General features: G+C 43.1%; 1 long non-coding RNA gene across 2 annotated transcripts; it reads right to left on the bottom strand.

Annotated features, from left to right (window-relative positions):
* Positions 1-243: 243 nt before the first annotated feature.
* LOC117074883 lies at positions 244-19171 on the bottom strand. 2 transcript variants are annotated; one of them, XR_004433750.1, is made up of 3 exons: positions 17690-19171; positions 16901-17542; positions 244-599 (listed from the first exon to the last, which is right to left on the bottom strand). It is a non-coding gene; the product is annotated as an uncharacterized LOC117074883 (long non-coding RNA). The 2 variants fall into 2 exon arrangements; XR_004433749.1 differs by lacking the exon at positions 244-599 and adding an exon at positions 4027-4228.
* Positions 19172-19757: the final 586 nt, after the last annotated feature.

Consider the following 19757-nt stretch of genomic DNA (forward strand, 5'->3'; position numbering starts at 1 on the left):
GAACATAGCAGAAACTTTCAGATAGAGGCCGGGCCCAGTGGCTCACACCTGTAATCCCAGAACTTTGGGAGGCTGAGGTGGGCAGATCACCTGAGGTCAAGAGTTCGAGACCAGCCTGACCAACATGGAGAAATTCCATGTCTACTAAAAATACAAAATTAGCCAGGCGTGGTGGTGCATGCCTGTAATCCCAGCTACTCGGGAGGCTGAGGCAGGAGAATCGCTTGAATCCGCAAGGCAGAGGTTGCGGTGAGCCGAGATCGTGCCATCACACTCCAGTGTGGGCAACAAGAGTAAAACTTCGTCTCAAAAAAAAAAAAAAAAAAAAAGAAACACTCAGATAGATATGAAGGAAGCTAAGAACATGGAGTTGCTGTCTCCAGCCTTACATTCCCCTCAACATGGCACAGGAGCTAAAGTGAAAGGAGGTGCGTAATTAGATGAGACTGAGGCAGTGCTCCTGTTCTCCATGGCCTGGAAATGTTGTACACTGGAACTTAGGAATCCTAATGTGCTCTGGTTGAGGTGCTGAGAGATCTTGTAGTCCAGCAGAGGCTTGGGGATGCAACACAGTGTTCACTGAACAGGGGACTTTGCAACTGGAGAGAAAGAACCAAAACTGTGACTTTTAGTGGTGGGAGCTCATGCATCATTCTGACAAGTCATGATCAGTTATGAAAGAGTCTAGGAGATGGTATCTCATTGTGGTTTTGATTTGCATTTCTCTGATGGCGAGTGATGATGAGCATTTTTTCATGTGTCTGTTGGCTGTATGGATGTCTTCTTTTGAGAAATGTCTGTTCATATCCTTTCCCCACTTTTTGATGGGGTTGTTTTTTTCTTGTATATTTGTTTGAGTTCTTTGTAGATTCTGGATATTAGCCCTTTGTCAGATGAGTAGGTTGCAAAAATTTTTTCCCATTCTGTAGGTTGCCTGTTCACTCTGATGGTAGTTTCTTTAGCCAGTTAGAATGGCAATCATTAAGAAGTCAGGAAACAACAGGTGTTGGAGAGGATGTGGAGAAATAGGAACACTTTTACACTGTTGGTGGGATTGTAAACTAGTTCAACCATTATGGAAAACAGTATGGCGATTCCTCAAGGATCTAGAACTAGATGTACCATATGACCCAGCCATCCCACTACTGGGTATATACCCAAAGGATTATAAATTACTCTACTACAAAGACACATGCACACGTATGTTTATTGCGGCACTATTCACAATAGCAAAGACTTGGAATCAACCCAAATGTCCATCTGTGACAGACTGGATTAAGAAAATGTGGCACATATACACCATGGAATACTATGCAGCCATCAAAAAGGATGAGTTTGCGTCCTTTGTAGGGACATGGATGCAGCTGGAAACCATCATTCTTAGCAAACTATCACAAGAAGAGAAAACCAAACACCGCATGTTCTCACTCATAGGTGGGAACTGAACAATGAGATCACTTGGACTCGGGAAGGGGAACATCACACACTGGGGCCTATCATGGGGAGGGGGGAGGAGGGAGGGATTGCATTGGGGAGTTATACATGATATAAACGTCATGCACATGTACCCTAGAACTTAAAGTATAATAAAAAAAAAAAAAAAAGAAAGAGTCTAGGAAACAAATTAAACAAATAACCCAGGCAGAGGTCAGCTTAGACCAGAGGTTAGTTCTCTCCCATTACCACAAGGTGAAGTAGGATCCATGATGTGCCTGCTACCAATAAGGAAGAGTCAGGGTAGTGGTGGAGTGTCTAGGGAGGAAATTTAGAAGTCTGAACATTTACCCTGGAGAAACTGAACCATCTGAAAATATGTTTATGTCAGTGCTAGTAATTTTCAAGTTTAGCTTATTGTCTTAAATCATGTTTTAAGAACACAGAATTTGAGATAAAGATTATATGCTAAAGTTTTACTGAATGGTGCAGGCCTAGGGCAGCAAAAATAAGGGAAAAAACAAAAGCGAGGCAGGGAAGGAGAGAAGTAAGCCATAGTCTCACAAAAAGCCCATTTGGTTTCAGACATATGGGACTTCCTCCAGATGGGCTATGAGGACCATCATACCTCAAAATAGTCTGTGTGGGGAGGGCTGATTTGAATATATCTGTTGCATTCTCTTCTTTCTTGTCTTTCAGTGATCACCATTTGCCCCATGGTATATTAACTCTACCACACTATGAGGTTATATTACCTGTTCCCTATGGTAGGATGCTGAAGAAGTTAGAGTTTCAATGCTCAAGCCATAGTCCTTTATGGTAGTTTTAAAATATGTCCACAAATGCTTTCATAATTCTCTCTTTAAAAGGTGGAGCTTAATTCCCCTCTACTTGAGTGTGGGCTGGTCTTAGGGACTTGCTTCTAACAAATAGAATAAAATGAATGTGACATTGTGTGATTGCAGAGATTAGGTCATAAAAGGCACTGTGTCTTCTTCCTTACTCTTAAACAACAGCTGACCCTTGAACAACATGGGGGTTAGGGGTGCCAACCCCTGCGTAGTCAAAAATGCATGTATAATTTTGAATCCCTCCAAAACTTGACTACTAATAGCCTATTATTAATCAGAAGCCTTATAGCTAATATAAACAGTTAACACATATTTTATATGTTATATATAAGAAAATTGCAAGAAAGAGAAAATATATTTACTATTAATTAAGTGGAAGTATATCATTATAAAGGTCTTCATCCTTGTAGTCTTCACCTTGAGTGGACTGAGGAGGAGGAGGAAGAAGAGGGGTTGGTCTTGCTGTCTGAGGGGTGGCAGACATAGAAGAAAGTCCATATGTAAGTTTATCCTCTTGGTTCAAACCCATGCTATTTAAGGGTCAACTGTCCTTGCTTTGGGACAAGCCAGCTTCCATTGTGATGATACTAAAGCAGTCCGTAGAGAGGCCTGCATGGTGAGGACCTAAAGCCTCCTGCCAACAGCCATGAGAGTGAGGCATTTTGGCAGTGGATCTTTCAGGCTCTGTCAAACCTTCAGATGATTGCAGTTCTTGTCAACATCCTGACAGTCATTTCATGAGAGACCCTCAGCCAGAACCATCCTGTTAAGCCACTCCCAGATTCTTGACCCACTCAATCTGTGAGATAATGTTTATTGCTTAAGCCACAAGTTTTGACGTAATTTGTTAAAAACAATAGGTAATAATATACCCTTTTTCTGAGTCTGGGAGTGATGAGAGGAACTTGAACCTTCATAAGTCCTGTTGAGTCAGACCTGAGCAATAGAGCCTTGTCTTCTGCCATGGGAGACACGAGAGTACCTGCTGAAGCCCTCACCACAGAGAAGGCTGAGATAGATACTATGTCAGTAGATGCGGCTGTGGTAGTAGTTGCTGGGACTATCCATGTGGTTGCGGGGAGAGGCAAGTGGAGCAAATCTGGTGAGACCCATACACTGTGTCTGGTACAGTAGACTCCTATTCCACAGTCCTGTGCTTTCCACTAGGATGGAGACTCCAGAAGCACAAGTAAGCACGTTACAGAGAAACAGGCCATAAATGTTTTGTATATTTGCATAAAACATGAATAGAATTGAGACAATGGGATTTGTTAAAATAATAAATTCCCATTACAAAAAAGTAAAACAATATGGAAAAATACAAAGACAAAGCAAGCATCACCTAACCCATAATGCAAAGAAAACACTGTTATATTTGATTTTTTTACATTCGCTCCTTATATTGACATCTTCCCTTGTCAATAAATATAATTAAATATATCTTTCCATGAAATATAGTAGACTAGATGTTCTATGAAACTCCTCCAGGGACAGTGTGCCTCCAAATGATGGTATGTTTATGTACACATACATGTATGTCTATATAGAGAGACTAATACATGCACATACACACACACACATATATATATTCCTGCCCCACCTTTAAAAATACATGAATGCATGATTGAGTTGGCACAATATTTTATTTTTTTATTTATTTTAGAGACAGGATCTTGCTCTGTCACCCAGGCTTATTTTTTTTTTTAGAGACAGGGTCTAGCTCTGTCACCCAGGCTGGAGTGCGATCATAGCTCACTGCAGCCTCAAACTCCTGGATTCAAGTGAGCCTCCCACCTCAGCCTCCTGAGTAGCTAGGACTACAGGTGCATAACAAAGAGCAGCATACTCTCATGTCTGGCTAATGTTATTATTTTTGTAGAGTTGAGCTCTTGCAATGTTTCCTGGGCTGATCTTGAACTCCTGGGCTCAAGCGTTCCTTCTTTCTGGTGTTGGGATTACAGGTGTGAGTCACCGCACCCAGGCAAAGGGAATAAGAAACAACAAAAAAACATTAAATGAAAAGAATAAGTGAGTTGTTGAGCTAGTCTTTGTCTTGGGGTCTAACTGGGTTTCAGTAGGTAATGTGGGTCATATACATGAGAGATGAGAGATATAGTCCAAGGATCAAGCAGATTGAATCTATATACAAAACTGGGATCCCTGAGGGGTGAAATTCTCAGTAGATGAACTAGAAAAAACACACCCAGAGGGAGAAAGAGAGTTGGTGAAGATATTTGGTTGTCATCCTTGACTCTTGGTGGAATAGAAGAAAAAAACAAAGAAAAATCTTTCTTGGAGAATTTCTAATCTTAAACTTAGACATCTCTCAAAAATTTGAAGTTTTCTAGATTGGCGCTATCCCTAGGGCTCAAATAACAGCAGCAACACATTTTTCTGGATAGAACATTCTTTAAGCACTGGTCTCAGAGAATTCTCACAGATGAAGTTCCAGAGGACATGGACTTCACAATCAAAATTCAGCAAACACATAAGAAAATAAATTACCCTGAGTGAGAACAGCATGTTTCTGGAAAATTGTAATGACCTTGATTTACTTATTTAATATCAAATAAAAAAGAAATATATTTAATTGGTTTAGGAAATAAAAGAGAGTACTGGAAGTATAATGAGGAAACAAAAGACTGAGAATAACCTAGTTAGATATAATAAAGAAATAAATAGAGCTTTTAGAAAAAAAATCATTGAAATTAGCAACTAAATAAATATGATAATCACTTAGGCACGGCTGAAAAGAGAATTGGCGATCTGGAAGCTTTTCTGAAGAATGACCTAGAATACAACAGAAAGACAGAGATATGAAAGATTTAGGAGATATAAAAGACAGAGTGGGGAGATACAATATACATATAATTGGAATTTCAAAGAATGACGATGAGAGTGGGAGAGAAGTGTTTGAAAAGATAATGACTGAAAAATGTCCAGTCCCAATGAAAGAACAGTTCTCAGCTCTAACAAGCTCAGTGAATCCTAAGTGGGATAAAGGAAAAGAAACCCACATTTTATAGAAAAGCTGAAAACATGCATTATAAATCATTCCACTATAAAGACACATGCACATGTATGTTTATTGCAGCACTATTCACAATAGCAAAGACTTGGAACCAACACAAATGCCCATCAATGATAGACTGGATAAAGAAAATGTGGCACATATACACCATAGAATACTAGGCAGCCATAAAAAAGGATGAGTTCCTGTCCTTTGCAGGGACATGGATGAAGCTGGAAATCATCATTCTCAGTAAACTAACACAGAAACAGAAAACCAAACACCACATGTCCTCACTCATAAGTGGGAGTTGAACAATGAAAACATATGGGCACAGGGAGGGGAACATCACACACTGGGGCCTGTTGTGGGGTGGGGGGCAAGGGGAGGGATAGCATTAGGAGAAGTATCTAATGTAGATGATGGGTTGATGGGTGCAGCAAACCACCATGACAAGTGTATACCTATGTGACAAACTTGCACATTCTGCACATGTATCCCAGAACTTAAAGTATAATTAAAGAAAAAGACAAACTGAAAACACTAAAGATAAAGAGGGGGTCCTAAAAGGAGTCAGAGAGAAAAGATAGATTATCTACAAAGCTGTAAAAATTCTATCCACTGCTTATTTCTCAACAGCAGCAATGGAAGCCAGAAGACTACGGAATGGTAGCTTTGAAATGTTAAGTGAAAATACCTATTACGTTGGAATTGTACTCCCACCAAAATTATCTCTCAAACATGAGGGCAAAACAAGGACAGTTTAAAAATGTTTTTACAAACACAATTGGTACAATATACACTAAGAGACACTTACTAAAGAAATGTATAAGGATACACACCAGGTAGAAGAAACGTGTTCCCAGAAGGAGGTTTGAAATGCAAGAAGAAATGGTGAAGAAAATAGTAAATGTTTATATGTATAAATAAATATTGATTATATAAAATAATAAAACCTAATTTATTATTATTAAACTGAAATTATAAAGGTAAAAATCAAGTTAGAACTAAAATCATGGACAAAAGTACACAAATTGACCATATTTGAATAGAGATCAAAACAGGAAAAATAAAACTTCTTTTTTAGATATACATAGATGTGTGATTAAACTATAGAGGAAAGAAAGGGAATGATTAGTATAAAATTTGGGGTAGTGGGCCAAACGCGGTGGCTCATGTCTGTAATCCCAGCACTTTGGGAGGCCGAGGAAGGTGGATCACGAAGTCAGGAGTTCAAGACCATTCTGGCCAACATGGTGAAACCCTGCCTCTACTAAAGTACAAAGAATTAGCCGGGTGTGGTGGTGTGTGCCTGTAGTCCCAGCTACTTGGGAGGCTGAGGGAGAGGAGTTTCTTGAACCCAGGAGGTGGAGGTGGCAGTGAGCTGAGATAGCGCCACTGCACTCCAGCCTGGTGACAGGGCAAGACTCCGTCTCAAAATAAATAAATAAATAAAATAAATAAATTTGGGGTAGTGGGTGACTAGAGTTGGGGAGGGAGGAGGAGGGAATAGAATAGGGACATGCAGAGGGCTTAGCTTTGAGGTATCTTAAACATTCTGTTTCTTAAGGTGGGTGCTGGGTACTGGCTGCTTATTTTTTTCATTATGGGTATTCTTTTTTTTTTGAGATGGAGTTTTGCTCTTGTTGCTCAGGCTGGAGTGCAATGGCATGGTCTTGGCTCACTGCTACCTCTTCCTCCTGGGTTCAAGAGATTCTCCTGCCTTAGCCTCCCAAATAGCTGGGATTACATGCATCCACCACCATGCCCAGCTAATTTTTGTATTTTTAGTAGAGATGGGTTTCATCATGTTGGCCAGGCTGGTCTCGAACTCCTGACTTCAGGTGATCTACTCGCTTCCGCCTCCCAAAGTGGTGGGGTTACAGGTGTGAGCCAATGCGCCCAGCCCATTACAGCTATTCTTTTTTTTTTTTTTTTTTGAGATGGACTCTCGCTCTGTCACCCAGGCTGGAGTGCAGTGGCGTGATCTCGGCACACTGCAACCTCTGCCTCCCGGGTTCAAGCGATTCTCCTGTCTCAGCCTCCCAAGTAGCTGGGATTACAGGCACACCACTACGCCCAGCTACTTTTTGTATTTTTAGTAGAGATGGGGTTTCGCTATGTTGGTCAGGCTGGTCTCGAACTCCTGACCTTGTGATCCACCCACCTCTGCCAAAGTGTTGGGATTACAGGCATGAGCCACCACGCTTGGCCTATGGCTATTCTTTAAAATGTAAATATCGATTATATGTACTTTTTCTATGGTATAATAAAAACAGACAAATTACAAATAATGTTGCGATGACCATTGTTGCAGCTTGTATTATGTCACACACAAAGTAAATTCCTAGAAAGATTTTGAGGAAAAGGGTGAGTATAGTAAGTTTACTTTGAAACTTTGTCACCTATCTTCCCAAAGCGTGCACCAACTTCCACTTCCACTGACAATGCCTAACAAGGCCCATTTACCTACACCCTTTCTGTGCATGTTTTCTAAAATGTCCTCCAGTCATGTATGCCAGCATGGTGAGCTAGGCTTGTTTGAAGAGACTGGAATGGGATGAACAATTTATGAAACAGGAGTTATAATTAATCCCACTTTACCTATAAGGAAACTGAAAATCACTGAGGTTGAGTAACTTATCCAGGCTCACACTGTGGTCCAGGCTCACATTGTGGTCCAGGCTCTTGCCTCTATGTTCAGTGCATGGTCTTTTTGCTATATCCCACTGCTGGCCAAACTCCATTGAACCTGTGTGTTGCCACAGTCTGCTGCTGCACATAAAAATCTTTCCTAGTCTAGCCATGTCAGAAAAGAAGGCAAGAAGAATGTGCACACTGTGGGTTGCTGGAGGTGGTAGAGTGGCCTGGGGAAGAAAGGTTTTCAACATTTATATCCTCAAATCTGAGGACCATTCCCTTCCTTGGCCTTTGTTGCTTAAGCCCCTGATTATACACTTTGGAGACAGAATGTTGGAGGCCTATTTAATCAGCCTGGTGTCTGGCACGTGGCAAGTACTAAATATTTGCTGGCTGTTGAGTAAACTCTGGTTGATATTTTTGTCACCAAATATGGAGGGAAAACTGTCCCTTTGGCTCGGCCAGGCTTCTTTCGCTGCATGAAGTGAGTCTAGTCCAGGGCAGAAGAAGAGATGAATTGACCTTCCAAGGTCTCTTCCTGCTGAAAAGACAAGGATTTATCAGCAGGCACTGCTGTGGAGAGCAGGCCCCCATTCCTGACTTCCTCAGAGGTACATTGGCTTTCTTTTCACCAAGTGATTAGCAGGGAGATTGGCAGGCAGTAGTGGCAATGGAAGTTTAATGTTCTGGAAACCCAGTCTTTTTCCCTTTTCTCCGAGGTTTTCCCTGGTCACCCAGGGAAAGGTCTTGCAGCTTAACAGGCAGACAGGGATGGGGCCCTGGAGTTTTACCATCAGAGACTGAAATTTATCACTGTGACACCTACTCCAGGCATGACAGCATTTGTAGGGGAGAAATGGCAGGTTAGGGGGAGGAAACTGCTGTCCTGCCCTGGGGACGCTGTCCCTGGCAGGGCACTGAGACCCTGTGGTGACCCTGAGATTTGACTGACCCATCCTTCCCTTGGGCCCATTCTGCCCAAGGCAGGCCAGAATACTTTTGACTCATAACCCCCCACAGCCCCCCCACCCCCCCGCAGCTAAATAAATCAATGGATCCTAAAGTTCTGAGCTGGTACCCAACACTTGGTGGATCCTGAGTCCTTATGCCTGTGTAACAGAGGACTCGATGTAGTGGGAAGAGCTGATAGCCCTGTCTGCCTCCCTGCCTCTTTCGTTTGCTGGAGGCTGCAATATACAATGCCTTCCCTTTTCTACACTTGCCCTTAATATATTTGAAGTAAGCTGTCATGTCCCTTTTTAGTTTTGTCATCTTCCAGCTAAATATCCTCAACTGTTTGTTAAATCATATGACATTGTTTCCAGGCATCTCAACATGTAGGCCTCTCTTTTGCGGGCAAACTGTTGGTTAATATCTTCCTGATGTGTTGCATTCTGTATCTCAGGCTCAGTGCTTGGGATGTTGTGAATCTCTTTTGGCGGTGTACTGCCATGATTTAAGAGCACAGGTTTTGCGGTTGGGCTGACCTGGGTTTAAATCCTGGCCCTGCCCAATTTAATAGCTGTTGTGATCGTGGCAGACTGCATTTTCCAAAGATGGCTATCACAAGACATCCTATCCTGCATATTCTTCTTAAAGTGTGGCAACACGCATCCCATCAAGTGGTGGAGTCTCTGTCCCTTCCACTTGAACCTGGGCTGACCTTTGTGACTACGTGGCCAGTAAGTGATGGCAGAAGTGCTGCTGTGAGGCTAGGTCACAGAAGTGCCATGCACTTCCACCTCGTCCTCTTTGGTTGTGTATCCTTGGCACTCAGTCACTATGCTGCGAGGAAGCCTAAGCTGACCCAGGTGGGAGGAACCAATGGAGAGCCACATGTGGGTGTTTTGGCTAATCGCCAAGCTGCACTCCTCATCTATAGCTAGTGTCAAGCACCGGACGTGTTGTGAGGAAGTCACTGAGATGGCTCCAGCCCTAGCTGCCATCTGACTGCAACATCGTGAGTGACCTCAGGCGAGAATCACCCAGCTAAGCCCAGTCAGTCCCAGAATAAAATAATCATTTTAAGTCATTAAGTTGAGGAGTGATTTATTATGTAGCAATAGATCATCAGAACAGTGATCTTAGGCTTTGCTGGAGCTCCTGAGCCTCAGTTTCCTTACCTCTGAAATGAGGACTATGAAGTCTACCTTAGAGGATCACTGTGAAAATTAAAAGACAACGCGTAAAAAGTACTTAGCACGTGCTTGCCACACAATAATTAGGCAATAAATTATTAACTATGATTAATGACATCACGAGTGAGATAGGAAGGGTGATCTGGATTGAGACCTCAGATCTAGGTAGTGACAGAAGGATGGGGAACTGAACTTGCAGTGGGACAGCCTCTGGGGAAATAAGCTGAGAGTCAAGCCACAGGTGCCAAATGTGCAGTGAGCTGCGACAAGATTCAGGCAGCATCCAGTGTGAGGAAGACCAGTCCAATCTGGGGAATCTTCTGCTTCTTCGTCTGCATAAAGCATGCAAACTGTCAGTGTTAAGACGAGATGAAAGGCAAAACCTGGTAAATCCTGGAGCTGGCTGCTGGGAGAGTGTGGGCAGCACACAGGAAACCTATTGCCGAAAGATTAAGCAGTGTTGGGGACTTGGCCACTGGGGTGCGCCACAGAAAACTCTGGAAGTGAGAGGGGTTTGTGTGAATATCTCAGGAATCTGAGGTCACAGCTGGCAGAGTTAACAAAGCAACAAGGTGAGGAGCCAGGGAGGATGCCTGATTACATTATTCTGTGTGACGTTTTCTTGTGGTTTGGTTTCCTGCTTCAGAGGGTCTCAGGATGTGAAAGGTGTAGTTTGCTGAAGTAGGTGTCTGCACAATTCAGGCAGCCATGAGCCGTTAAATCTTACAAACCCAAACTAACCACATCTTCTGCAAAGAAATCTATCATCACAGAACCCTATATTCTACCTCCACAAAAAATACATATGCTCATTGTAGAAAGATTAAATACTATGAGAAGGAAAAAGAGAAAAATAAAAATCTTCCAGATTCCTACAGCCCAGAGATATCCTCTGTTAATATTTTGATATATATATATATAGCCTTCCAAAATATATACAAAAACAGAACCGTACTGTTTTGTAACCTGCTTTTATTGCTTAATGATATGCCTTGGACATCTTTCCATGTTATGAAATATGCATCTGTAGTTCTGAGCTTTTCAAATGGGGACATGTAGCAGTGTGCTAGGGTTTCTATCAGCTGCAGGAAAATTGTGGTTCATCACACTACAGCATCAATTTTATTCAGTGCGAAGTTGCTTAAAATATTATTTTAATATTTAAACCAACCCAGCTATGGTATGGAGCAGAGTACAAAATTTACATGAATTTTTAGGAGACAACATGAGACTTCAAAGAAATATCCTTTGACTCATTCTTTTGTATCATCATTTTTTATGGCATGTAGCCATTAGCTTATGGGGATCATTTGAATAGATGGTGTGTAAGGGGAGGTGGGAAGAGTTAAGTGACAATTTAGAGACAATAAGGGCACCCAGAGTCCTTCCTTGAGGCACAGAGTCCCTTGCAGGGAGATGATATGGAGAGCAATGTGGGCATCTTGAAGTCTTGGCTTGGCCTTTAGAACCTGGGCCTGGGTGGGTGGCTGAATTACAAGCAGTGCCATCCCTAACATCCTCCTCAGCCTGTTGGCATAGAACGATTGAAGGCAGGGGTGACACCAGGGTAGGGAAAGTATGGCTGTACCTGGCATGGTACTCAGAACTAACCCAGTAGCTCCAGGTGAACTATGCACAGAGTGAAGTTATTCAGTCCTAGCTCTGCTATTCACGAACTCTGTGAATATAGGCAATTCACTTCTCTTTGCTTCAGTTTGGCATCTATAAACTGGTGATAAAGGTAGCATCTCATAGGATTGTTGGAGGTATTAAATGAGTCAAGTACAGTACTTAGAGTATCATTTGGGACATAGTATGTGTTCAATATATGTTAATTATTATGATGATGTAATATACGTTGCATAGCTTCTCATGGTAAATGTGTCCCATTCTTGTTCAAACTGAGCTTGTGACTAATTGAAACTCTTGGGTCTTTTTCATTGGAATTGTTATCAAGCTCGCATTCTCGGTGCTATTACTAGTTTTTAACTGCATGGCTTATTAATGTTCATTGCTTTGATTCTGATCTAGTATTCTAGCCTGTGGTAGTTATCCAACAACTTAGTCTTCCTTTTGAGAGTCAGCTGGGTTTCAGGTTCTAACAACATTTGTAATTTTATTGCCCCCGTTCTGCAGATGACAAAACTGAGGGAAGGAAACTATGACCTCTCAAGTGAGTCTTTTGTGCCAGATTTTGCTGAGGGCCTCTTGGTTAATCCTCAGAGCAAGCTAAAGAAGCAAGATTTATTATTTCCATTTTACATATGCAGAAACTGCAGCTCAGAGTGGTTTGGCAAATCACCCAAGGTTGCTTAGATGGCTCAGCACTTTCCCCCTACGTTACACTACCTCCAGGTTTTGGATTTTCCGTAAATCTAACTGTCATGGTTGAATTTAAGCTGCTGAAGTAGGTATTTCACAGGACAAAGCCAAGCACAGAGACAAACCACTGGAGAACCCCTTCTAGGTAGATCTATGGCTCTTATGTCTGTCCCTAAATCAATATTTTTGTAGGGGATCATTCAACCACTGGAATTGGAATCAGTTGCTGCTATTGGAAATTGAGGTCTAGAGTGTGTTAAGAAGTTACAGAGAAATCTGCTTCCTTCATTTCTTTAAGAGAAGCACCTCCTTGCCCCAGCTCTTTCCTTGTCCCCTCTCAGCAGGTATCTGGATGCTTATAGAGTCACATCTCCTAAATCAATCCCAGAAAATGTTCCTTTTCAAGCTGTGTGTGAGAAGCTTTACAGAGTATCCTGGGAACAGGCAGCATCTGCCTGTATTTACTCTTGTTGTTGATTAAAGCTGACAGCTGGAGCACCAGGAGCCGAGGCTGTAGGCACACGACTGCTGATGAGAGGGGAAAGAGTCAATGGCACTGGCTAGACCAAAGGAAACCCAGTCCCTTCTTTCCCATGATTACAACCCTAGACTTGATAGAAGAGGAGTCAGGTCAAGGGAAGAGGAGGACTGTCATCTAAGGCAACTTTCTCCTAGGATGGAAACTTTCTCTGCCCCATTTTGAATGGAAAGAAGCAGTGGCATAGATTTCCATGGAGGCTGGTGCCAGTGGACTCCACGGCTGTGGCCAGAGGCCGGTGGGAAGCAGCATTAATGGCATTTTCCCTAGAGGATGATGAAATAGTGGTGCCTGGAGCTTTGGATACTCTGATTAACTCTCTGACCCCCACTGATTCAAGGATACCTCAAGCAGAATGAGAGAAGGGCAAGTTGAGAGAGAGTGCCACTGATCACTGCTCATGGAATGATGTACCTATTCGAGTTGGAAATCCTCAGTTCCCATCTCTATGCTACATGATGGCAGGTGTAGTGCAGTGGGATGCTTGGACGTGGAATAAGCTTGCACTTCCAGCTCCTCCATATGGCCCTTCTGGAGGGGGATGATTAAAGTAGCAACCCTGTGTCTTCTGTTGCTGTCCTTCACAGAGCTGCTCAAACTCTTCCAGGCTCCCCATCCCACTGAGAATGAAATCCAAAGTGCTCACCATGGCCCATGTGACCCTGTGTGCTCTGGCCTCTGCCTCTCTCTCCAGCCTCCCCTCCTACCACATGCCCCACAGTAGCCTCCATGCTGTGCTTTGAATGTGCCACGCATGTTCCTGCCTCAGAGTCTTCACACTTTCTGTTCCCTCTCTCCAGTGGTTGCCAGATTTAGCAAATAAAAACACAGAATGCCCAGTCAAAATAGAATTTCAGAGAAACAATGAAGAATTCTTAGTATAAGTATGCTCCATGCAATATTTGTTCACCTGAATTTTGTATGTAACTTGTGCTTTGTCTGGTGACCTTGAGGGCTCTCTGGAATGCTGCTCCTTTGGGTATGCATGTGGCTTGTTCCCTCTCCCCCTCCAAGTCTCTGCTCACCTCACCAGAGGACTTGCATTCCATCCCATCTACAATAGCAATCGCCTCTCTTATCCTGCTTTTTCTCCTTTAGAGTTCTTACCACTACCTGATGTAATATGGTTTATTTATTCATTTATTTGTTGTCACCTTGGCAATTGTGAACTCTAGGGATTTATCTTCACTGTAGTATCTTCAGTCTCCGGAATTGTTGGTACTCAATAAATGTTTGAAGAGTGACTGAATGACCTTATCCCGGCTCTCCTTTTGTAATGTGGATCCCTTGATCTCTCTGATCTCATCTCAGGCCACTCCCCTTCCCATAGGGCATGAGCTATGCTGGCCATCCAGCTGACTCTCAGACGTGCCAAGCCCATTCCTGCTTCTAGGACTCGGGACTTGCTGCCTGGCACAAACCTCCCCCTGTGTTTGAATGGCTGCTCCTTTTCTTCTGGGTCTCAGAGAGGGCTTTTCCAGCCTCTCTGCTGACATGAGTCCTCTGACCCTGGACCTTTCATTCACATGACAGTTTTATTTCCCTTAAATACCTTATTGCTGACCTGGTGCAGTGGGTCATGCCTGTAATCCCCGCACTTTGGGAGGCCAAGGTGGGCGGATCACTTGAAGTCAAGAGTTTGAGACTAGCTTGGCCGACACAGTGAAACCCCATCTCTGCCAAAAATACTAAAATTAGCTGGGTGTGGTGGCACACGCCTGTAATTCCAGCTACTTGGTAGGCTGAGACATGAGAATCACTTGAACTCGGAAGGGTTAAAAAAAATCTTATTGCTCTTAGAAATTATTTGTTTAATGACTTTTTTTTCTTTTCAAGACAGGATCTTGCTGTCGCCCAGGCTGCAGTGCAGTGACTCCAATGAATGAGCCCCTCCGCATTCCCTTTCCCCTTCTGTGGCTTGCTGCAGATGATGACAAGGCCCAAAGGGCTGGTGATAGCCACAGTGACCTTGGAGGTTGCTGTGGAGGATTGTGGAGGATTTAAGCATTCTCCCCAGGCTGTCACATGAAAAATAAACCAACTTCTTGTGTTTTCGGTCACCAAACTTTTGGTGTTTGTTACCAAAGTTAAGCCTGCACTAATTAATACATGGTTGTATTCACTGTGTCTAGTATATAGAAAGTGCTCTATAAATGCTTTGTTGAGTTCCCTGGTGAGGAAGATCTGTCTATTCCTGCAAATGGAACAGAATTGTATTAAATAACTAAAGGGAACCAGCTGCTTTCCCTTATTTGCCCAGATAGCACTCATGTCCTCCTTAACTCCCTAAGGTCATCAAACTCACTGTGTGTGAGTCCCTCTTCTGGATTTATCAGGGGTTGAACTTTCAAGGCACAAGCAAAGAAGACTCTGTGAGAGATCCCTATGGTCAGCAAAAGGCAGCCATGATGGTCTTCCACTTGATCTGTGTTGCCCCTAAGACACCCTGGAGATAGATGCTACAGCACAATTGGTAAAAGATTCCTGTGATGAATTTCTAGGGGCTCTTTTGATGGAAATTCATCTTAGCAGGTTGATGGCAGATATTCCTGGCCCAACTGTTTCACGCTCTCTGTTCTTTTTTTTTTTTTTTTTGACGTATCTCCACTCTCAGACTGGTTTTCTGGCTCCTCAGTGTTGAATGACCCTTAAATTTTCTATAGCCTGGGGCTTAGTTGCACACTCCTTATTCTGTTTCTATTAAGAATTTTTGCATGAGACTTAACAGTTTTTTTCTTGTGGAGTCTTCATCCATCCTTAAAAGGAACCTTGATCTCACTTTCATTACACATAGGCACTGTACGTAGGCATGGACAAAATCCCTCTGTGATGCAACCAAGCCCCAAAGTGCTGGGATTACAGATGTCAGCCACTCTGCTGTGCCTGGCCTGGGTTTTTTAAAAAAGAAATTTTACTTTGAAATCAAGGAAACAAAACAAATTGAAAAGTTGAGATCTGAAAGAGTTTAGAGAGCATTAGCTCCTGGTTGGCATAGCTTACAGTCTACCAGTTCATACATGAATCGCTTAACAAGTGTTTACTGGGTTCCTTGTGAGGCACTGCACTAGGCACAGGGGATTCAAAGATGAACACAGTGAAGACTTTGGCCTCAGAGCACTCCTAGTGTATACAAAAAACAAGTAGGAAAAGTTTTACGATATAGTGTGATAAATACAATCAGGGAGGCATGTAATGGTGGGATTTTTTTCAATACAGTTAAGAAGGTTCTAGATTCCTTCCTCTCCTAGGTGCTATCTGAGGAGCCCTGCTCCAAAATCTCCTTATTCAGTTTTGAACACCACATTTTTCCTGTTTTTTTCTTTGTGAACCATTGCAGGGAGGAAAAGATTACAGAAAGGATTATGTTCTTTAGTACCCCTGGCAGCACTAAACACTGGATTTGGGGGGGAGTCCTACATCTATGTATAGCATTATTCTTTTGAGTAAATGTGATTCAATTAACAGATAACTTCATGTGTTCTAATTTGTACAGCTTTATAGGGATTTGCATATAAACCAATACAATAAGTGAGAAAAAAATTCCCTTGAGTAGACTCTATCCCCCTTTTTTGATTTGGAACATCTGGTTGCTCCTATAAGTGAGCAAAGACAGAAAGTAGCCTCAGCTGGGCGTGGTGGCTCACACCTGTAATCCCAGCACTTTGGGAGTCTGAGGCAGGTGGATCACCTGAGGTCAGGAGTTCGAGACCAGCCTGGCCAACATGGTGAAACCCTGTCTCTACTAAAAATACAAAAATTAGCCGGGCGTGGTGGTGCATGCCTGTAATCCCAGCTACTTGGGAAGCTGAGGCAGGAGAATCGCTTGAACTTGGGAGGTGGAAGTTGCAGTGAGCCGAAATTGCACCACTGCTCTCCAGCCTGGGCGACAGAGCGAGATTCTGTCTCAAAAAAAAACAAAAAAGAAAGAAAAAAAGAAAGTAGCCTCTACCATGGAACATTTACTTACTCCTGGGAGAATCTGTGCCTCTAGCTGTATCCAGCAGTCCCCACCGTGCTCAGTCCTCAGATTCCTTGGGAGGAGTACCAGGTTCTCGTGGCCACCAATGTTTCCCTCAAGCGGCTGTTCTTTGGCAGAGGAAGACAGGAGCCCTGATCAATTTCAGATGGGATATTTCCCTTCGGGTCACCTTCCAGAGAGGTTGGAGAACCTCATCAAAAACAGCATCATCAGTCTTTACTCTCTTGATCCAATTCTGATTTGAAAGAAAATAAAGAACAGCAGGATTAGGAGAAACAGAAATGGAGGGGTCCTCGGCACTGCGGTGGCAGAAGGTGAGGTTGACACTGCAGAGAAAGTTGTTTCTGCTCCGGTGCTCTTCTGTGAAGGTTACAAGGGGGCCTGTGAGGTTCACAGAGCATGGGGAAGATGACGCTGTCTTCTGTGCTGGGTTCTGCTTCTGTTCTTCGTCTTCTGTCTTCTGGTGGCTTTCTGGAAGGATGATCAGGATAAGGCAGAGGAACTGTAGATGTCCTGGGAATGGGAAAGCTAGGGCTCTCCAGGATCGGAGGAGATCTGTTCATTCCTTAGGCTGGGGACATAGACGAGGAAATCTCTCTAGGAGCAGATTCTCAGGATCAGCTCTCAACTCTATGTGTGAGGAGGGAAGGAAAAAGAATTGAAATAAGCTATCCATTTTAGGAAGGACCCTGACGGGGACCCTGAAAAGTCCCCTGTGGTTCCTCTCCTTATACTACCCCTTCCTGTTCTACGGACAAAAGTCCCAGTGGAAAATACCTGGGTTTTAGAGTCCAGGATCTGGGGTTGAGCTCTAGTCCTGTGTCCTGCTAGCCAAGTAACTTAACTTCTCTAAGATTTGCTTTCCTTATCTGCAAAAAGAGGAATGAAATGAGATAATGTATAAAAGTGCCTCTAAATATTAGTGTTGTGTAAGTGACAGGCTAACTTTACTGCAGGTGTTGGGCCCCACGTGGAGATACCATCCTTTGGTTTTGTATCATAATACCTTGGGACTCTGTCCAGACTATGACCTTCTTCAAGGTCTCCCATCTTCCCAGGCTTCCAGAAGAACCAGGAGGTAAGAAGGGGGCCTTCTGGAGCCTTCTGGGATTCTCCTTGTCAAGGACTTACCTGAACATCTCCTTTCCCTTGTTTGTTTCTGTGCAAATGCTCTTCCCTGGGCTGTGGTGCCTCACCTGTCTTGTCGGTTAGGCTATTCCTGACTCATGGCCCAGGACGAACATTACCTGTTCTCTGTAACTTCCTCTGACTCTCTAAGAAAATCAATTTCTTGCTCATCATGTTCCTGTACAACATTGTAGAGGCCTCTGTTATTGTCTAATCAAGACTAGTTACAGCTTTTCTAACATTTCTGTCTATCTCATTAGACTGTGAGCTCTTCTAAGCCAAGGATGAATGCAGGATCAAAGATGTAGATGTGCTCAAGCATTTTTATTTTCATGGCTATGCCAGTAGGAGAGGGCTGGATCCTACTCCTATAATGCAGGAGAAGGAAGGGTTGCTTGGGAGTGAGTGGAAGGGAGGTATTTAGTGATGTTTCTCTTTGGCTATTCAAATGCCTGGAGGTAAAGAGAAAAGGAGATGACATGGGCAGGGCCTGGTCATTCTTAAGACTCCGTAACTTGCTCAGCAACATGTACCCACAGAAGGAAGAAATTCTGCATGAATTAAAGAATGGACTAGAGCTAGAAGATTTGGGTTCAAGACTTGGGTTCAAGCCCATTTACTAACAGTGGCTTCTTGGGTGTGTCAAGCCATAGTTTCCTTCTCTGTGGAAAAATACTTGTCTAATGGTTTCATAGCAGAGACAGTGCAGTACTATCTGTTTACCAAATGTGGTCTCCTTTGTTCCAAGCACCCAGTCTCCCTTACGATTAGGTAAGCGTGTGACTAAGTTCTGGCAAATGAATGTGGGTGGAATTGATGTTCCCCATTTCCAGGCCTGGCTCATGGAAACTTCCCCCGGGATCTTCTGCTCTCTCTTTCCTGGTCTGTGCACTGTGAGAAAAAGACTTAGAGGCTCTGGCTTTAAGGAAGACTTAGTGGGATGGCAATGCCGCAGATGAAGGAGCCTGGGTCCCTGCTGTCTATGAGTCTATGAGGGACAGAGTTTCCTCTCCTTTCTACCTACCTATATTGAATTGTGATGAGAACCAGAAACACTTTCACTATGTTAAGCCACCGAAATCTGGAGGTCATTCTTTGTGGCAGTTGGCCTACACTGACAGAGTTTAAATGGATAAAATGTTTCAAATTTCAAAATGCTACTGGTTATTCAAAATGATACTGGTTGTTATTATGGCTGTTTTTTGTTTTTGGTTTTTTTTTTTTGAGATGGAGTCTTTCTCTGTTGCCCAGGTTGAAATACAGTGGTGTAATTATAGCTCATTGCAGCCTCAAACACCTAAGCTCAAGTGATCCTCTTGCCTCAGCTTCCTGAGTAGCTGGGACTACAGGCATGTACTACCATGGCCAGCTAATTTTTATTTTATTTTATTTTTATTTATTTTTAAATTTTGAGACAGGGTCTCACTCTGTCACCCAGGCTGGAGTACTGTGGCATGATCATGGCTCATTGCAACCTCTTCCTCTCAGGCTCAAGGGTTCCTCCTGCCTCAGCCTCTCAAGTAGCTGGGTCTACAGGTGTGTACCACCATGCCTGGCCCAATTTCCCTATTTTTTATAGTGATGGGGTTTTACCATGTTGCCCAGGCTGGTCTCGAACTCCTGGGCTGAAGTAATCCACTGGCCTTGGCCTCCCAAAGAGCTGGGATTGCAGGTGTGAAGCACCAACCCTAGCCTAATTTTTTTTTTTTTTAATAGA

The sequence above is a fragment of the Trachypithecus francoisi genome, unplaced genomic scaffold (assembly GCF_009764315.1).
Source record: "Trachypithecus francoisi isolate TF-2019V2 unplaced genomic scaffold, Tfra_2.0 Lachesis_group5, whole genome shotgun sequence".
NCBI lineage: Eukaryota > Metazoa > Chordata > Mammalia > Primates > Cercopithecidae > Trachypithecus > Trachypithecus francoisi.